Source organism: Cololabis saira, chromosome 10 (assembly GCF_033807715.1).
Source record: "Cololabis saira isolate AMF1-May2022 chromosome 10, fColSai1.1, whole genome shotgun sequence".
Lineage (NCBI taxonomy): Eukaryota > Metazoa > Chordata > Actinopteri > Beloniformes > Belonidae > Cololabis > Cololabis saira.
The window spans coordinates 36,577,768-36,598,526 of record NC_084596.1 but is presented as its reverse complement, the minus strand read 5'-3'; positions in this window follow the sequence as shown (position 1 = coordinate 36,598,526).

The following is a 20,759-nucleotide window of genomic DNA, read 5'->3' as shown; positions in this document are numbered from 1 at the left end:
ACTTCAGCATTTGCATTCCTGTTCACACTTCAGTTTAGAAAAACCCACTTCCTTCAGTTCAGGCAGCTTCAGTGCTTTCACAATTTTGTTGTACTGGTCCTGAATTTACTGAAAACTGCAGCTAAAGGCTGAATTAAGGTTCTGTGTCAAACCAACGCAGAGCACATGCCGTAGCCGTGACGCCGTCGTGAACCCTTCGGACTTCTCCGATCTTTTTCTGAATGGTTTATCTGACTTTTTCCGGTCACAGTAAATCAAAGAGATAAGGACAACTATTGTGCAAAAAAACAAAACAAAAAAAATCACATATAAACGAAGAAAAGAGCCCTGAAAGTTCACTACTGCTTCAAACCGGAAACCGGAAATGCGTTGCTTCCAAGCGAACCAATCACAGCCCTCTCCGTTTGCGTCTGGTCTGCGTCGCCTCGACGCGTAGTTACAATTTTCGGGAGGTGCACGTCAGTGACGGCGCAGGTGACGGCGTGTGGTCTGTGTGGACGAAAACCACACGCCGTAGGCACGGCGTCGTTTTGACGCAGAACCATACCTCAGCCTTTAGAGTCACATTTTAAAAAAATCTGAAAGACCCTCTGATCAAAATCAGAGCAGTTTCTATAATTAAAACACATTGATATTGTGAGACAATGCCAGTTGTCACTTTTCTAATAATGTAATGCAATCGTACAATACTTAACAGTAAGTTTGAGTTACCATTATTTCCCCTCAATGTAAAGATTTTTGTTTTAAACCTTTCCACGTTCACATTTTTACAACTGCTGTGTCTCATTATCACATAACACCACTTGAGGCTAACAATATCTTACGTGCTGGATTTCTGAAAAATCACAAACATAAAATCAAAGATATCAAAACAGAATGAACAGCTGTACTTTAAGGCAGAGCCATTTGTGTGTATTATCCATTTAAAATGACAAGTCCTGCTGTTCTTCTAGGATGCTGATTTGTATTGTGCCAGTTCTGATAAGAAGGCAGAGAAGAGGTGAGCTCAGTCCTCCAATCTCTTCCATAAAGCGGCACTCTGTCATCAATATTGTAGAGGAATCCATACTGCAGGACTAGAAGACTAATTAGAGCCAGCTCTAAATTATTTAACTCCCTCTGATTTTATTGATTTGTCAGTTCAAAGCTGCGACTCAGTGCTGTAAAATTGACTCTGCTGAAAGAGACATGCTCGTCTGCTGGTTTATGGCTGTCAGCACATGGACAGTGATGTACTAATACAACTGCCTCACACACACAGAAGCAGGCCCAGCACAGAGACAGACGGTAAACAAACATGCATGCAGATAAACACATGCTTGCCAACGACAAGGCTGTGCTGCATGTCAACAAGTCTCTGTAGTAACCTGCTTTAACAATTCACAACAAGAGCAGCCATTTAGCACATGTACACATTTACACACACTAATTATGCATCTCTCAATTAACACAGATCTCCATGTGGAGTGCATGGAGCCCCAGGGATCCAGTTAGCCACCTGTTACAAATATCTGAAGTCAAGCGTGATAACATCAGTGCACACACACACACACACACACACACACACACACACGCAATCCTCCACAGTACTGGCCTGCAATAAAAGCGCCAGCAGCAGTAAACACCTGCACAATCGAGAAGGCCTGGGCGTTAGATGATTGCCAAACTGGTTAATTACCTAATTGGTTAACTGCAGAAAGATTACATTCACATGAGTGGGAATCAATAGACCGCGCATACACGTTAGCTTGTGTGATTGACAGGAGCGAGAAATGATTTCATAGGCTGTGAGGAAAAACCAGGAGCTGTGATTAACCAGTCAGATCAGAGGACAATTGATCTTCCCGTCCCTGATGCAAGTCGGAGCTCATTTGATCTCACTGGGACTCAGATTGAGTTGTTTTTTATGTGTGTTTTTTCCTATGTTTTCATGTATGAATTGATTTTGAAGTGCTGCTTTGAAATGGGACTATAAGTACATAATGAAAAAGGGATCAAAGGAAAATATTATAGTTTGGATTAGAGATTTTGTACATTGTATTAATTACTTGGCTGAAATTTAGCTGAAAACATGAACTCTCTTGTCATCATGCCTTTATTTTTATTTGTTTCAAGTAAATCTCTGCAGAACAAATTTGATTCATATTAATGCCAATCACTCAATGTCCAAGTTTTAGGGAGTACTACTATGTACCATGTAAAATATACCCGCAAATATACATATCAGGGAATCATTCATATTTCCACGCTTCAAACTGTGTTTGAAGCTGAGAAGCAATGTTTTGTAGGAATCTTGTGTACTGCAGCTACACTACTACAGCTGGGATGACGCCAACAATCGCCCTTCTTAAAAGAGTGTGTAGTATCACTTAGATAGATGCTGAGAATATTTCTTTATGAAACAAAGAACAACAAAGGAAGCTGAAGGTATTTCCTTTTTTCAACAGTGTTTTTGACCTGAGAGAAGATTTGGAGCAAGCTGCAGAGATTGTGATTGTTGTCGTTATGTCTCCAGTCTAAGCTGAAGCTGAAGACGGGTTTGAAAAAAATGAAGTTTCATTAATCTTTCCAATAAACAGTAGCATGTGATTTTAGCAGTCAACAATCAAATCTCCAGGTTCTATTGTGGAGTCTGCAAGCCAAATTACACAGTTTTCTTTAATAGGATGGTAAGGGCATCAGAATCAGAATCAGAATAAAACTTTATTGCCAAGTCAGACATAGTCAGGCGAGAGAACTTGACTCCGGTTAACACCGCTGGCACCATTTGTACGGACGCCATGACCCTCCCTACGCTACTTCTAATTGGCTAGTAGAGCCTGCATTCATTGATTAGGTTTAGGCATGAGGACTGATGAGCCAATCAGAGGTAGAGTAGGCCAAACCATGTCTGGGATAACAAATATTGCCTACGATTCATTTTGTTAGTTTCCTTTCATTTATTTCCCCTTAACATACCGTATTTTCACGACCATTCGGCACACCGTGGGGAAAGGCGCACCCTCAGTTTTGTGTGTAATTTTTGGATTTAAAACACACATACGGCGCACCGAATGAAAAGGCGCCGTCTACAGACTAGGAGCGCGCATGCACGCGCGCCGCAAAACACACCCGCGCGCTGCAGAACACACAAGCACACAAGAGTGCTTATTTAAAAATAGAGCGGGAGCAAAACTTAGTTTGATTGTATTTTATTTCCGTTTTTACATTAATCAAACCCTTCAAAGTCCTCATCCTCTGTTTCTGCATTAAAGAGCTCCGCTAATTCAGCTGTACCAGTCCGAATTTCCTCGCTGTCAGTCACTTTCCGTGCCGCGCGGCGCCTCGGAAATGCTGGCTTTTGCAAATGCCCGAACAACAGTCCCAGCAGACACGTTAGCCCACGCAGGGTGTGTGAAAAAAACCACCTGGTCGCCGCACATAGACGATCATCATGCCTTCATCCAGCCAGCCCTTTTCATTTGCCTTTATAATGACTCCGGCTGGAAAAGTCTCTTTAGGCAAAGTTTTTCTTTTAAAAATCACCATAGGCGGCCGTTTCTGTCCATCAGTGTGGCAGCCAAGCACAACAGTAAATAAACTTTTCATACCCCGTTATGCGGATCCCCCACCGCGCTGGTCCCGGTCCTCCCCGCCGCGCCGGACGGTCCCCGTCCTCTCCCCCGCGCTAGCCTACGCCGTATGGTACGGCGGCGACGCGCACCCCCGTCCTCTCCACCGTGTTATTCACCGGGATGTCGAACATGTTGGTGATGTGGCTGGGCTGGATGCGTTTGTCGGTGATGTGTCGGCTGCAGAATGAGCGGAAGCTCATTTCTTCCGCCAGCGCTACTGCTTTCAGTCGAATGAAACGCTGAAACGCTCCTTCCACCCGCTCTGTGTTTCACACCCCCCCCCTTCCCCTTTAACGTCTGTGGATGGTCTCTATCACGTCCGCAACTCACGGGTGCTTCACACGCCCCTTCTCCCTTTACCGTCCTCATGGTGGCCGTCCTCCTTACATTACCGTAATACAGGTAATAGAAATGGCGCACCGTTTCATTGGGCGCGTGGCACATTCTTTAAAAAAATAAAAAATTCATGTGCGCCTAATGGTCGCGAAAATACGGTATGTAATGATCAGGTAAGATGAAGCTTTTCAAACAAAACATTTCTTTCACAATTGCCAGCGTCTTTGTGGATCTACCCCAGCCAGCGGCTCAGTTAATGCCAGTGATGCTACACCGGTGCTGTAAGCCGCTAACATGAGCCCAGCGCCTGCACGCTCTCTGACCACCATTCCCGTCGTGAAGGACACCGACCGTGACAGAGGTTCTGCCTCTTCACCCACAGCACAGAACTTTGGTGATTGGGTCCTTTGTAAGTAATGTTGATTAAAACAGCCACCGATAAAGCTATGCTTCATTTTGTGTAAGTCATTTTACCCAACTTTAGGGGCTAAAATTTAACTAAATTGAAATGGATTACTGGGGTTAGGACAATTTACAAATACTACTGGCTCATTTTTGGGTAAACTCAATAGAGTAGTCTTACATCCCATTAAAAGGCATTTATCCTTCTCTGTATGGGCTGCTTAAAAAAAGGGCATGAATAAAGAGTTACCCACATCTCCAGGGACCACTACACCACTGAGTGTAGTCACATTACCTCTGTACTGATGCCTATTTTTCCTCATTTTAACTTTACATTTTTTGTCCAATGATGTTACAGGACTCTGCTTAACTTACTTTATTGTTCATCGACGTTTAATCGCTTCACAGCAGTAAGGGATTTCACTTTTGCTCAATAAATATTTAAAACATAATAGAGCGGTTGGTGTTCCCAGCTTAAGGATATTCCTTTCAGGTTTTCTTCCGATCCAAAGACTTAAGCAGTTGTATATGATATAAAGTTGTCCTTGTAGTCCTTTTATTTTAGCCTGCACCAGTTTGACCTCGCAAGCTGGTAGTTGTAGTTGTGGTTGTTAATGTGTTTAAAGTCACAACATTAAAGATAGCAAACAGCATTATGGCAGCAAATATGGCATAAAAGGAGAAGAAAGAAGTCAGAAAAGAGGGGGAGAGTCTCCGGCTAATACAGTATTCAATGTAGATTACATATTCCCTCCACAAATATGTTATAAATATGTTTTCTGATATTATTTAGTCAGTGGCTTAAGTTGCTTCGACCAACATTAAATCCATTTTTGATTGATTGTATGCACGATACCCAGGATTCCCTGGTGCCAGACAACCTCTTCTAAATTCAGCCGGCACCACGACAGGAGCAGAAACTTCAGACGACTGCAGTCAAACCGTCACTTTCCAACCATTTATCAAGCTTTCTCACACCTTGGTTTTTCTTTCTCCCCCTCTCTCTGTCTCTTCATTCGTCAAACTCCCCAAATCAAAAGAGAACCAGTGGACCCTGAGGAACACCTGCCCTAAAGTGACAGCCGCCATCACACACATACACACACACACACATACACACACACACATGCATATACACACACAATGAAAAAGTGTCCCGGCAACAACAGAATTTTATTTCTAACCCCTGTGTCAAGCAGCAGGGAGTTGTGACTATTTTTCATGTAGCTGGGACTGTTCAAATATGGAATAGTCTGTGTGTGTGTGTGTGTGTGTGTGTGTGTGTGTGTGTGTGTGTGTGTGTGTGTGTGTGTGTGTGTGTGTGTGTGTGTGTGTGTGTGTGTGTGTGTGTGTGTGTGTGTGTGTGTGTGTGTGTGTGTCAGGGCTGACTGGACACAGATTAGAGGTGGCTTTACAGGCCCCTCCCTCATTGAGCAACAGCCAGAGTGTGACTGCTGTTTCTCTCCATCACTCTGTCTCCCACTTACCCTACATCTTTCTTCCTTTCTTTACATTTTTAAATCGAGTGAACAAATTATCTGATAAAATGTCTGAATACAATCTTACTGATAAAAAGGTCCCACTTTCTTTCACCACCTCTGTGCATTGTTTTTTTTTTTAAACAAACCTGAACTGAAGTAAAAGCAATAGATTACTGAAGCACTTGCTGCAGTTAATCCAAGTAAATGTAATTTAGAATCTACAGAGGACTCTAATCTGTCCTCAGTCTTCCGAGTTTAGACTCTTTTTTTATCCATCCATCCGCGTTATAAGCTAAAAGTAATAGAGAAAGAAATGGAAGAATAGTGTGCGTTTGTTGCTGTGAACCAAGTTAGATGAAAGCACACAAACACTAAACCTCTCAACAAAAACACCACTTTCTGTTGGAAGTTTTTTTCTCTTTTCTTTTTTTTTACCCACCTGTTTTTAACTGCCAAAAACAATATCTTACCAGGAACTCTTTGTTTCTGCATCTGCATCGTTTGGCATCTGAAACCTCTGAGACTCCGTGGTCATTATGACTTTGATATTTGCTGAAGCAGTTGTGAACAAAGCTCAACCATTGTTGGTTCAAAGACATAAAAAAATAACTGCAAGAGCCGTTTTTCCGGCCATTGTGCTGCTTTCTTCTCTTGAATAATCCTGTTGTCTGGTGTGTTTGAGATGTCAAATGTGACCCAGTTAAAAACAACAACAACAACACATAAAAATTGTATTTTGGCAATGAAAGGCAGCTACTGGTTTGTTCTCTATATCACCTGTTCAAATTTAAATAACATGGGTGCCATTAACCATGTGTGTGTTTGATATGTTAAGATATGCATTTATGCACCTACAGACACACTTTAGTTTTAATGTCTCAAACATTTGTCAATAAGTGTGTGTGTGTGTGTGTGTGTGTGTGTGTGTGTGTGTGTGTGTGTGTGTGTGTGTGAGATGGAAAAGTTTGTGTGTTGGAAGGGGCGACAGACATATCCAGTGACAGTCCCATGAAGAATGAAGTCACCTGGCTTCCCCCTGTCTTTGAAGGTCAAGAAGACCCGCTTGCATATTCATGGCCGAGCATGTGTTTGTTAGTGTGTGTGCTGCATGGAAGTGCATGGATGTCTGTGTGTGTTCAAACGCGCCCATGCAGGAGTGTGTGTGCCTGGGATCGATGGCTTTTAATTGTTTTTTCCTGAGCTGTGGAAGGAAGTGCCAGCAGCTATTGATTGGATGGAGGGATGGGAGAGGAGCGAGGGAGAGGATGGGAAGACAGAGGGAGTACAAAAGAGGAAGAGAGGGAGACAGAGTGGCAGACAAGAAGGAAATGTGACAAGACAGGGTGGCGACATGGAACATAGAATCACTGTCTAGTGGGCGAACGAGGGGGGAGGTGTGTGTATGTGTGTGTTAGGGAGTACAGAAGTGGGGGTTGATGGGTGTCATGTGTGCATATGTAAGTGTGTGTGTGTGTGTGTGTGTGTGTGTGTGTGTGTGTGTGTGTGTGTGTGTGTGTGTGTGTGTGTGTGTGTGTGTGTGTGTGAAGGGGGCTGGGGGAATGTCACAAGGTGTCTGATTTGGATGCTACACACACTTTGCGTCCAACACTCACAAGCTGCATTATTGAGTCAGGTTAGGTGTGTGTGTAGGAGTGTGTCTTTGACTCCTGCAGCCTGTTCAGAGAACAACCATTTAATTTGGTCATTGGTGACATATTTTACGCTAACATTTTGAAGATTGAATCTCAGTGTAATTCTTGTCGAGTGATATGTATTTTTTTTTTGGTAAAGACAATAATATAAAACCACTTAATATAGACGAAGCAGATAACTATCAGGGTTTTTCAATTTCAGTGTAGAGTAGGTTTGAGTCTGGCTCAATTCTTCAGTTTTGACAAGTCTTTGTCTTTATTTACTGGTCCTCTCTCACTTTTGTGCTCCTGATTGATTTCCTGTTTTATTTTGAAAGTGTCTTTTCCCTGCTCTGTCTGTCTTTTTTTAATTGTTTCAGCCATTTCTCTTCATTTACTTTGTGTTTACAGTCCTGTATTTTCCTCCTTCCCTTGTATTGTCCGTGCATTAATCTTGCATCTGTGTTGGCCGTGTAAGCTGCTGTATGTTACTCTTCCATCTTTTTGCAGTTCTCTGCAAGTTTGGAATAAGTTGAGAATTTGTGGGACAACTGACCTAAAAAGATAATGTTATTCCATCCCTAGTTGTTTTTTTTGTCACTATGGACTGATTTTATACCTAAACTTAAGGCTTCACGTTGTCTATTGCTTTTGTCCTACAAGTGTAGAAGTACAGGAGGAGCAAATCATATCTCCTGATACACTGTTATGCTTCAATACAGCAACAAACATCTATATTTAAATGTTCTGAGATATTTACTAGTGCTGGCTCTATAGTGTAAAAAGAAAATTTACACTATAATTTGTCACGGAGAAGGCAGAGTAGGACCCAGATCCAGCAGACAAGGAGGCAGGAGTTCCCAAAAAAGTGATTTATTTACTTAAACAAAATCAGAAGCATTGCTTAGCAGGATTACAAAAAAAAAACAGAGCTTAAACATGACCAAACAAAAAAACTACAAAAACCTGGCCTGAAAAACAGTGGGGAAAACAGTACGGCCCAGCAGGGAGCAAGGCAAAGACGAGACATACGGTGCGTCCGAAATGCCATACTAAAAAGTATATACTAAAAAGTATACTTAGGTTTGGCACACTTTTGAATAAATATCAGTAGTATGCATTAATTTGGATGTACTATTAAGAGCGCACACGTCACTTCCTGCCGTTGGGAGGAAGTGACGTGTCACAGCAGCAGTAGCAGCGCCGCTCTGATATTTCCCGTTTATCCTGGCCGAAACAAGATGACATTATATAATATTATTATATACGAACATTATAATATTAATATTATATAATAATATTATTAGGGCCCGAGCACTTGCAGTGCGAAGGCCCTATTGTATCTGTAGGAATTCTTCTTCTTCTTCTTCTTCTTCTTCTTCTTCTTATTGTTCTGACAAAAGGAAGGCCTTTTTGCCCCCCTAAACGTGCCCAAAAAGTCACGAAATTTTGCATGCAAGTCAGGCCTGGCGAAAAATTTGATATTTAATGGTTTGCATTAATGGGCGTGGCAAAATGGCTCAACAGCGCCCCCTTGAAAACTTTGTGCCTCAAGCCCCACAATGCGGTTTGTCGTACATGCACGAAAATCGGTACACACCTGTATCATGGGACAACTTAAAGAAAAGTCTCTGGGCGTCATGTCGAGAAACCGAACAGGAAGTCGGCCATTTTGAATTAATCGTGTCATTTTGGCGAAATTTATGCCTTCCTTCGGCAGTTAATACGGCCCGAACCGTAACGTGCACCCAGGTGTGTTATACATCAAAATGTGCGTCTCCATCCTCCGACACCACGCATTACTTTTCTCTTTCAAAAGCGTTACCGTGGCGACGCTAGACGCCAAAAAGCGCGCCCCCTCTTCATCTGATTGGTTCAGACAGAAAAAACTTTGCGCCTCAAGCCCCATAATACGGTTTGACGTACATGAACGAAAATCGCTACACACCTGTATCATGTCGCTACTTAAAGAAAAGTCTCTTGGCACCATGGCCGAAACCGAACAGGAAGTCGGCCATTTTGAACATTCTGAATTAATCGCGTAATTTTGGAGCAATATGAGCCATTCCTTCGAGAATTAATACGGCCCGAACCGTATCGTGAACCCAGATGTGTTATACATCAAAATGTGCGTCTCCATCCTGCGACTACCCGCATTACTTTTCTCTTTCAAAAGTGTTACCGTGGCGACGCTGGATGCCAAAAACCGCGCCCCCCCTTCATCTGATTGGTCCATATTTGATAGTTCCCCAAAAGTCACCAAATTTTGCATGCAAGCCAGGCCTGGCGATACATTTGATATTTCCTGGTTTGTATGAATGGGCGTGGCAAAATGGCTCAACAGCGCCCCCCGGAAAACTTTGTGCCTCAAGCCCCACAATACGGTTTGACCTACATGCACGAAAATCGGTACACACCTGTATCATGTCACAACTTACAGAAAAGTCTCTTGGAGCCATGGCCGAAACCGAACAGGAAGTCGGCCATTTTGAAATCTGATTGGTCCATATTTGATAGTTCTCCAAAAGTCACCAAATTTTGCATGCAAGACAGACTTGGCGATAAATTTGATATTTCATGGTTTGCATTACTGGGCGTGGCTAACGGTTCAACAGCGCCCCCTAGAATACTTTTCTCTGCCATAACTTTTGAATGGTTTGACATAGAGAGTTGTGGGTGGTGTCATGGGACTCTGTAATGAGTCCTTAAGCTTCGTTGGCCTTAATTAGCCCCGCCCCTTCTTCTGATTGGTTGTCCCGATTTTCTGCTATAACTTTGGAATGGTTTGACATAGAGAGTCGTGGGTGGTGTCATCAGATTCTTTATGGAGTCCTTGACCTTCATTGGCCTGAATTAGCCCCGCCCCTTCTTCTGATTGGTTCAGACAGAAAAAACTTTGCGCCTCAAGCCCCATAATACGGTTTGACGTACATGAACGAAAATCGCTACACACCTGTATCATGTCGCTACTTAAAGAAAAGTCTCTTGGCACCATGGCCGAAACCGAACAGGAAGTCGGCCATTTTGAACATTCCGAATTAATCGCGTAATTTTGGAGCAATATGAGCCATTCCTTCGAGAATTAATATGGCCCGAACCGTATCGTGAACCCAGATGTGTTATACATCAAAATGTGCGTCTCCATCCTGCGACTACCCGCATTACTTTTCTCTTTCAAAAGTGTTACCGTGGCGACGCTGGATGCCAAAAACCGCGCCCCCCCCTTCATCTGATTGGTCCATATTTGATAGTTCCCCAAAAGTCACCAAATTTTGCATGCAAGCCAGGCCTGGCGATACATTTGATATTTCCTGGTTTGTATGAATGGGCGTGGCAAAATGGCTCAACAGCGCCCCCCGGAAAACTTTGTGCCTCAAGCCCCACAATACGGTTTGACCTACATGCACGAAAATCGGTACACACCTGTATCATGTCACAACTTACAGAAAAGTCTCTTGGAGCCATGGCCGAAACCGAACAGGAAGTCGGCCATTTTGAAATCTGATTGGTTCATATTTGATAGTTCTCCAAAAGTCACCAAATTTTGCATGCAAGACAGACTTGGCGATAAATTTGATATTTCATGGTTTGCATTAATGGGCGTGGCTAACGGTTCAACAGCGCCCCCTAGAATACTTTTCTCTGCCATAACTTTTGAATGGTTTGACATAGAGAGTTGTGGGTGGTGTCATGGGACTCTGTAATGAGTCCTTAAGCTTCGTTGGCCTTAATTAGCCCCGCCCCTTCTTCTGATTGGTTGTCCCGATTTTCTGCTATAACTTTGGAATGGTTTGACATAGAGAGTCGTGGGTGGTGTCATCAGATTCTTTATGGAGTCCTTAACCTTCATTGGCCTGAATTAGCCCTGCCCCTTCTTCTGATTGGTTGTCCCTTTTTTCTGCTATAACTTTTGAATGGTTTGACATAGGAAGTCATGGGTGGTATCATGGGACTCTGTAATGAGTTCTTAAGCTTCGTTGGCCTTAATTAGCCCCGCCCCTTCTTCTGATTGGTTGTCCCGATTTTCTGCTATAACTTTGGAATGGTTTGACATAGAGAGTCGTGGGTGGTGTCATAAGATTCTGTATGGAGTCCCTGACCTTCATTGGCCTGAATTAGCCCCGCCCCTTCTTCTGATTGGTTGTCCCTATTTCCTACTATAACTTTTGAATGTTTTGACATAGAGAGTAGTGGGTGGTGTCATCAGATTCTGTATGGAGTCCTTGACCTTCATTGGCCTGAATTAGCCCCACCCCTTCTTCTGATTGGTTGTCCCTATTTTCTGCTATAACTTTTTAAGGGTTTGACATAGAGAGTCGTGGGTGCTGTCATTTCTGATATGCTTATGGGGGGCGGTGGACGTGAGTGCGAGGGCCCGTTCATCGCTGCTTGCAGCTTTAATTATACTTAATATTATACTTATGACATATACGTATCACTTAGCAACCAAACGCCGCTGCATTGCATTGTGGGAAGTTTCTGCTCGGCTAGTGTCCATCAATCCACACTAAAAAAATTCTCCGGAATGAGTACGTTCTAATGTTTCGGACGCACTAAAAAATCTTGCATACTCATTTTGCATACTCATTAGGGTGGAAGTATGCAATTTCGGACGCAGCCAAGATGTACACAGAAGGCTTGACGAGACACAGGTGTATGGAGCCAAATCAGGGCCAAAAGTTTTGCTAATTTGAAAATAAAATTTCAACCTGAAATTTTTTTTTTACAGTTTCAGTTTTATTTTTTTCAGTATCAGATCTTTTTTTCAGTTTCAAATCTTTTTATTTCAGTTTCAAATCTTTTTTTCAGTTACAAATCTTTTTTTTTCAGTTTCACGTCTTTTTTTTTCAGTTTCACTTCTTTTTTTTTCAGTTACAAATTTTTTTTTTCAGGTTCAGACTTTTGGCCCGGATCTGGCGTGGGGGGCGTGGCATCAACTGAGAGGGGCGTGGCATCATGAGTGACAGCAGAACAGAGAAGGCGGGGGACGTTACTCAGTCATGTTGCCTTCAGGAAACGTAGGTTGCAGAAGTTATCAGTAGAAGTATGATTCAACACTGTATATACACCATATTCACGTGATTGGCAGTGGAAAAAACTGATATTAGTGACACATTTCTGTTTGAAAGGCTGTTTTAGACCGTACTTGGCACCAATCGCAGTATAAAAGCAATAAACTATGCCAGACTGTACAGTTCAACAGCCACACTTTAAAGTTTGACATTTCCCACTTCCACATACTACCAAGTACGGTCTAAAACAGCTTTTTAAACAGAAATGTGTCACTAATATCAGTTTTTTCCACTGCCAATCACGTGAATATGGTGTATATACAGTGTTGAATCATACTTCTACTGATAACTTCTGCAACCTACGTTTCCTGAAGGCAACGTGACTGAAGAAGGTCCCCCGCCTTCTCTGTTCTGCTGTCACTCATGATGCCACGCCCCTCTCAGTTGATGCCACGCCCCCCACGCCAGATCCGGGCCAAAAGTCTGAACCTGAAAAAAAAATTTGTAACTGAAAAAAAAAGAAGTGAAACTGAAAAAAAAAGACGTGAAACTGAAAAAAAAAGATTTGTAACTGAAAAAAAGATTTGAAACTGAAATAAAAAGATTTGAAACTGAAAAAAAGATCTGATACTGAAAAAAATAAAACTGAAACTGTAAAAAAAAAATTTCAGGTTGAAATTTTATTTTCAAATTAGCAAAACTTTTGGCCCTGATTTGGCTCCATACAGGTGCAGACGATCAGGGCAGACGGGAACAAGGGAAGTCAAGACATAACTGAGGGTGCTTTCAAACCTGTGGCCCGTTTGTTTTGTTCCGATTCAGGGGCTAAATCGATACAGTTGTTTCGTTTTCTGTATGTGGCGTTTGTGTTCACAAGGCAACCGTCTGTAGCGGTTCGAAGCTGTTAACAAATGCCATGCGCGAACCAGCTGTTCTCTCATTGGTCAGAACTGAACGCGGAAGGAGTTTCCTCTTCCATGCCCCGGGAAAAACAACAAGCCCCTTTCACAGAGAGGGCGCAAAGCGCAGACCGCCGCCGGCGATCCCATTCATATATGTGCTACCGGCGCAAAAGCGGACCGCTCTGCCGCCGAGCTCAGTGGCGGGCGAGCGGGCGCCGCGGCAGGCTGCCCGAATTGAACATTTTTTAATGTCACTAACGACATCTCGGCACGTCCAACAGGATAGAAGGGAGAAGAGAGAAAGTTGTGTCCAATAGGAGAGAAGGGGGTGGATTCTGCGCCGACTCTCGATTATGTTCTCACTACAAATAAAAAAACCGAACCTCTCCAGGTCTGGAATGTAAGCGAGCCGAGACCACCTCTCCTAGGTGGTCTCGGCTCGCTTGTTTTGTGCCGCATCCGAGCACGATTGCTGTGTTCAGATATACCAAACGAATCGGAACAACGTGGGACATGGCGTTTAAAAATAAAACAGGAACTTAATACCAAAACTGAAAAAAAAAAACCTGACCTTAACTCAAAACCATGTCACGGTTTTGAGTTAAGGTCAGGTTTTTTTTTGTTATCAATAGTACAATTTTTTCCCAACATTTACAAAGCATTCAGTCTGGCATAAACATTAGTTTTTCTAATGTGCTTTGAAATGCCTTTGAGTTCCTCAAATCAGTCAAAATCGTCAGATCACTGACCAAATGCAAGACAGCAGTGTGCAACATTTATTTTGTTTGTTTGTTTGTTTTTGTGTAGGCTAATGTTGAAGTTGTTAATTAACTCAAAGATTCTGTCATCAGGCATTATTATTAAAACATGAAGTCAATTCACCTGCCAGATTCTTTAAAAAAGAATAGAAAGCTTTTTTTCTTTTTTTTCCCAGCAAGTTGTGCAGATGTTTTTCATTTTTATTTTATTTTATTGAATATCATTGCCAATTCATAGATGCTTAAGGACTTTGTAAAAGTATCCTTCCTGGAAATTAAGAAAAACATTTCCGAGTTTTCTCTTCTTTCAATTTTAGAGAGTTTGGTTGGAGATAAAAAAAAAAAAAGATCTGGATGTTTTCCCTCTCCTGTCTAATCAAATGTATTTCCCCTGAATAAATACTAATAGAAAATGTGATTAAATTAGAGACATTCAGTCAAAGCGTTCCTTTTGAAGTTTTTTTCTTTTTTTTTTATCCATCACAATTGCTGACCCTGCTACTGACCTGTTAATGGAAAAGACTTTTAGTCCAATCTAAACACAGACAACACTTTACTGTTGTTCAGTAAAATGGCACTACAGTGTGTAGACACTATTTTTCCTTCACCATAAGAACCATGATGTCATTTTTGATGATTTCAGTGTTATTTTGTTATCATTTAAAGAGGGCTGTGTTGAGATGGTCTGCAGGTACTTTCTAACTGTAATTTGCTGTTCACTTGGAGGAAAATCTCATTTTTTAAATTATCTTATTTTTTTTAAAGTATGTTCTTTGATCAATGAAATGCAAATATTACTAAAATGTATAATGGTATAACATTTTGTTTTTAGATATAAATATATATTATATGTATGTAAACACAAAAAAAAACCCTGACTAATCCAGCTTGCTGGTAGCTTTACACCATACAATTCATAAAAGTGAAAGATAAATCACTGCATAAATTACTTTAATTTAATTATTAGAGTTATGTATTTAATTTCACAATTACCTGATGACTGCATTAGGTGTTCCAGGCATTGTATGTTTTATAAATGTTCAAGATCTTATCACAGTTCCTTGATACTCGCTGATCATTAATAAGAAAGTTAAAGTGTTTTCCTGATTCCTTCTTTCTTTCTTTCTTTCTTTCTTTCTTTCTTTCTTTCTTTCTTTCTTTCTTTCTTTCTTTCTTTCTTTCTTTCTTTCTTTCTTTCTTTCTTTCTTTCTTTCTTTCTTTCTTTCTTTCTTTCTTTCTTGATTTTAAGTTACACCAAAAACTTGGCCCTTCAGCCTTCCAGGTTCTAAATTGCTACAAAAGAAAAGCGGAGAAGAAAAAGCTTCAGGTTCAGATTAAATTGGTGTCAATGGTGTTGGTCAACCCTGACCCAGTGTTAGCTGAGGCTTTCTTTTTTCTTTTCTTTTCGTTTTTTTTTTTTTTATAAAAAATGTGTGTGCATCTGTATTGTATGTGTGTGTGTGTGTGTGTGTGTGTGTGTGTGTGTGTGTGTGTGTGTGTGTGTGTGTGTGTGTGTGTGTGTGTGTGTGTGTGTGTGTGTGTGTGTGTGTGTGTGTGTGTGTGTGTGTGTGTGTGTGTGTGAGAACCTTGGTGTGTTTTCAAGTGGGCTTGGACTAAAAGTAACAAGCTTTATTCCCTAACAATGTTCCACCTTGCCCTCATTACACACAGGTTAAACCACCATTTGGTCCTATCAAGACAACTAAAGAACACACACCCATGCTCACACACACACACACACTCACACACACACTCACAGGCCTGACACATGCACACACACAAGCCTACACAGTGGACGTTGTCCTGGTGTTGCTGGTGACCAGGCCACGAGCCCTCGATCATGGAAGTGTGAGAGGGAGGGATGGCGATAATGTGTGGACAAAAGTGTGTACGTCACCTCTTAAAATAATTCAATACAATCTAAACACCGAGAACTGAGCTCCAGTCAAAGCGGGGAAAAAAAAGTTTAATACAATTAAAAAGAAACCACAGTTTGACATAATGAGGTTGATTTATAGATATAGATAGATATTCATTCAGATTTGCAGTCGAATCTAGAGGTCGAATTTTGCTCCAGTGCACATTTGATCAGTTAAATATGTAAACCAGTGCAACTCATCTCAAGGAAAGCAACAGAGTCAAGACCAACAAAGCTTTTAACTGCAAAAGAACAGTGAACAAATGCCAAGATTTCATTTAACCACTTTTAAATACAGCTAGTTAGTACTGTATTTTTAAAAGTCTGGATTGAAGATCTGAAGTAAATAAGGAGAAGGAAGAGATTGGCACCATTTGACACTTTTACCGGCTGCGTACTCTGGTACTATGGTTCTGCCCCTTTAAATCATGTTTAACAAGCTAGTACTTTGAGATTATATATAATAACAGTAGTCTGGTTTTTTGTATTTCAATGCAGTAGAAATCAAGATTTAAGTTGAACTGAGAACTAAACTGTGTGGGTCTGTACAGTATGCTTTGTGCACAGCAGTGTGCGGTGTTTCTGCACAACACTGCAGTGCTCATGCATCAGTCCAACGTTCTGATGTAGAGAAATGCTGCAGATGGAATTACAACCGAGCATCTCTGACAGCAGCATAACGATACGAGGACAGCAAACGTAAGCAGCAAACTGCTTTAAAAGTTGTGACAATGTCTCTCATCCTGACAGAGTTGGACTTCACTACATACTGTAGTATTGCATCAAATCTTCGTTCATTGTAAATATCTTTTTACTTCCTTAGAGATTTTTAAGATACTTAAAAAAACTCATACCCAAGAGAGTATTATTTTTCTAATAATAATTTTAATTTCAATTAAAATTAAAGCTGAAAGCAGCTATGAACGGGTCCTCACGTGTGCAATTTTCACCAATAACACGTAAGGACTCAAAACTAAGTCCGATGACACCACCCATGACTCTTTATGTCAAACGATTCAAAAGTTATGGCAGAAAATTAGGAACTATCAAATATCGACCAATCAGAAGAAGGGGCGGGGCTAATTTGCACAAATTAAGGTGAAGGAGTCAAAACCAAGTCAGATGACACCACCCACGACTCTTTATGTCAAACCATTCAAAAGTTATGGCAGAAAGTAGGAACTATCAAATATGGACCAATCAGGCACGCTTTTTGGCGTCTATCGTCGCCACGGTAACGCTTTTGACTGAGAAAAGTAATGCCCATCGTTACAGGATCGAGACGCACATTTCGATGTATAACACACCTGGGTCCACGTTACGGTCCGGGCGGAGAAACGGCCGAAGAAATGGCATAAATTGCGTCAAAATTACACGATTAATTCAAAATGGCCGACTTCCTGTTCGGTTTCGGCCATGGCGCCAAGAAACTTTTCTTTAAGTTGCGACATGATACAGGTGTGTAGCGATTTTTGTGCATGTACGTCAAACCATATTGTGGGGCTTGAGGCACAAAGTTTTCTAGGGGGTGCTATGAGCCATTAGGCCACGCCCATTATAGCAAACCATTAAATATCAAATTTGTCGCCAGGCCTGGCTTGCGTGCAAAATTTGGTGACTTTTAGGGCACGTTTAGGGGGGCAAAAAGGCCCTCATTTCGTCGGAAAAATAAAAATAAAAACGAGAAAAAAAATTCCTACAGATACAATAGGGCCTTCGCACTGTCAGTGCTCGGGCCCTAATAATGTCACAAATTCATATGCTTGTTTATATGTTTCTTACTTGACTATCATTTCTGAGTCGAGTTTCCTTGGTTGACAGCACACAGAGGGGGAAAGGAGAAAGATCAGGAAGAGGTGAAAAGAAAATGAGAGCAGGAGAAGCCAGGTGAGAGGGTCATTGACAGCAGGAGCTGAGAAAGCCACATGTGCCTCAAGTGCATGATTGGAAATAGCTGTTCATAATGATTAATGCAGAATTCTGCTGAAGGCAAATGTGCAATAGCTCTATGATTTTTAGCAGTCTTTTGTTATGTTTACCTCATGTAGTGTGTAATTAATTACATTTAAAAGTGTTTATTAGCGTATATAATGCGTATCAACATTTCTATACATTTGATTTCATAATGATACTTTGCCAACACTTTTACTTTTGGCAGTTGCTTCAGTTTGAAAAGTAGCAGTGGGGATGGCCATAACTATTTACTTTGAAAACATTCCCTCTTGTAAAGTGTCTTGTACAACAGTCATCAGCTGGCTTGCCTACTTCACTACTCACGTTTTTGCATCTCTTATGTGGATTTTAGTCTGGTTCCACTAGTTCTCTGTATCAAAGAAGAAAACAGGATTGAAGAGGAAAGAGGAGGGGTGGCCAGGCTGGGTATGACGGCCTTCGCAAGGGAAGTTTATGCAAGATGTCCATACAAACATTTCATGCAGGTTTTTAATGCAGGCCTTAATCATTATTATGATTTGACTGAGTGTTTATGTCAAGGGTATTTACTTTTTGATTCCTGACGGTAAAAATTACAGTGCATTAGGAGTCAAACAGATGTCTAAAGCGATTGGTGTTTGCACATCACAGTGCGCTCCTGCGTTATCACATTCACGCTCTGCGTGGTATTTTCTTGCTCTCAAAGTGTTGCTCCTGACTCTCCCCATATCACATCCCAGATTCTTTATCTCAGTCCCTCCATCATCCACTTTACGTCTCGCTTCTCGCCCTGAAACCTCCATTCCAAAAGATGTGATAATCAGCATCTAGTGAAGCACAGCAGAAAAACATTTAAGTGAGGAGAAGGTGGTGGAGTCGAGGATTTTTATTTTTTTTTTTTTGGGAGGGGGGGTATTAAAGCAGTGTTCAGTTGGGGTGCTGGATTGGTGGAGGAGACTGCAGCTACAACACACACAAGTGGCTCTGCTCTGCCACACTGTCAAAGCTGCCTTGCATTCACACAAACTCACACACAAAGATTCTGTAATAGATTCTCGTCTTGACACTCAATTCCGTGGCGAGACGATCCCGCTTTATCCCTCCCTGCATCAAATATTTAAACACTTGTATTAGTGGCTGTGTCATTCCCTCAAACAACCGAAGCTCAGAGCACCAATCTACCCTCCTCCCGCTTTCTCTTGTTCTTCTTATTTATTTTCTGCATGTCCTCCACCAGGCTCACCCCTCTTCTCACCTTTCACAATTCCACCCCTTATATTCCCATTTCTATCAACTGCTTGCCTCCCTCAACCAGCCTATAATTTCATATTTTCTAATAAGTCCAGCTTATTTTTAAACCTATTATTTTTCTAATGGAGTGTGATGGAAGGAGGGACATAAAGGAGGAGTTATGCTTTTCTTCCTCTGTTGCTCACTTGTTCTTTTCAAGCTCTTCAAAAGAGGCCTTTTCAATCTCGTGAGGCGAAGCTCTACAGATTGCAGCGAGGAGAGAGGGAGCTGGAATGGAGAAAGCGGGATAAAGGAGGGAGGGGAGAGGAGAAGGTGGAGGGGATGGTAGTGTGGCTTGGTGTCGGCGGTGCGCTTGAATGACGTCTTTCAAGAGGAGCAGTCTAGCTTGTCAAATCGCTGGCTGCAAAATGAATTGGCATATCTGTTGGGCTCGGAGAGGAGATGTCACGCCGCGCTGTTTCATATTCCTCGATAAGGCCAAATAACGCAATTGTCACAGAGACGGAGAGTGTGTGACAGAATGAGGGAGTTGAGCCACTTAGAGAGGAGTGCTGCTCGGAGGAGGAGGAGAGACTGAAGCTGGCTACAATAGAGCAAGTATGATCGACAGACAGAGCTTTTACACCTGACACCATGCCTGCCTTTCTGCCTCTGGTTTGTGATACGGCAGGCTAATGCAAACCTTTTAAAAACCACTCAACACAGAAATCTACTGGCTTAACTCTGATTGCTTGCCATTGAAGTTTCCCGCCTTTAAGGCCATATATAGCTAAAGCCACAATCTAATCATTTTTTGCAAGATTTTTATGGGGTATATCTGCTTTTGATAGAGCACAATAAAATAGTGTGGATGGTTTGAGATGGTATATACGCATTTAAGGCCAAGAACTATAATTGAAGTCTGCAATGCCGTGAGTAAATTCACCTCTCCCCTTCAGCAACTGGTAGGCCTCTGTGTCTCAGAGATTATCTGCTTAACTCTTTCACCCATTCCAATTTGTTAAGCATGCTTTTGTCGAACTTGACTATTTCCCAGATTTAACTACAAAATTCTGCAGCTTTTAAGGCTGAAAGGTGACATTGTTGCATGTAAGATAATCCTGATGAAACACTGTTTCAAGCCGTGTGCCTGACAGTGATCCTTTTGTAAAATATGATCAATTTGACATTTTACCCAGTATTCAGAGCGCTTGCTCAGGTATGCACAGGATGCCTGGACAAAGACAGTCTGATTTTTGAGTACAACCGCAGGTGAGTATATATGAGTCTGTTTGTGATGGCAGCGCTAAGCTTTAGATGGTTTATGGATAACAGAAAATATGCAAAAGAAACAAGAAACACTGTCAGATTCTTGCAGGATCCGACGCCCACAAAGACAGTTTCCTCCACACACAGACACATAAACAGGAGAAGACATCCCTTTTTTCCATATTGTGAATAATAAAAGCAAGACAAAAACAACATCCAGGACAAATAACCCTTAAGTATAACAATAATAATGTAGTAAATCTTTACCATTTGA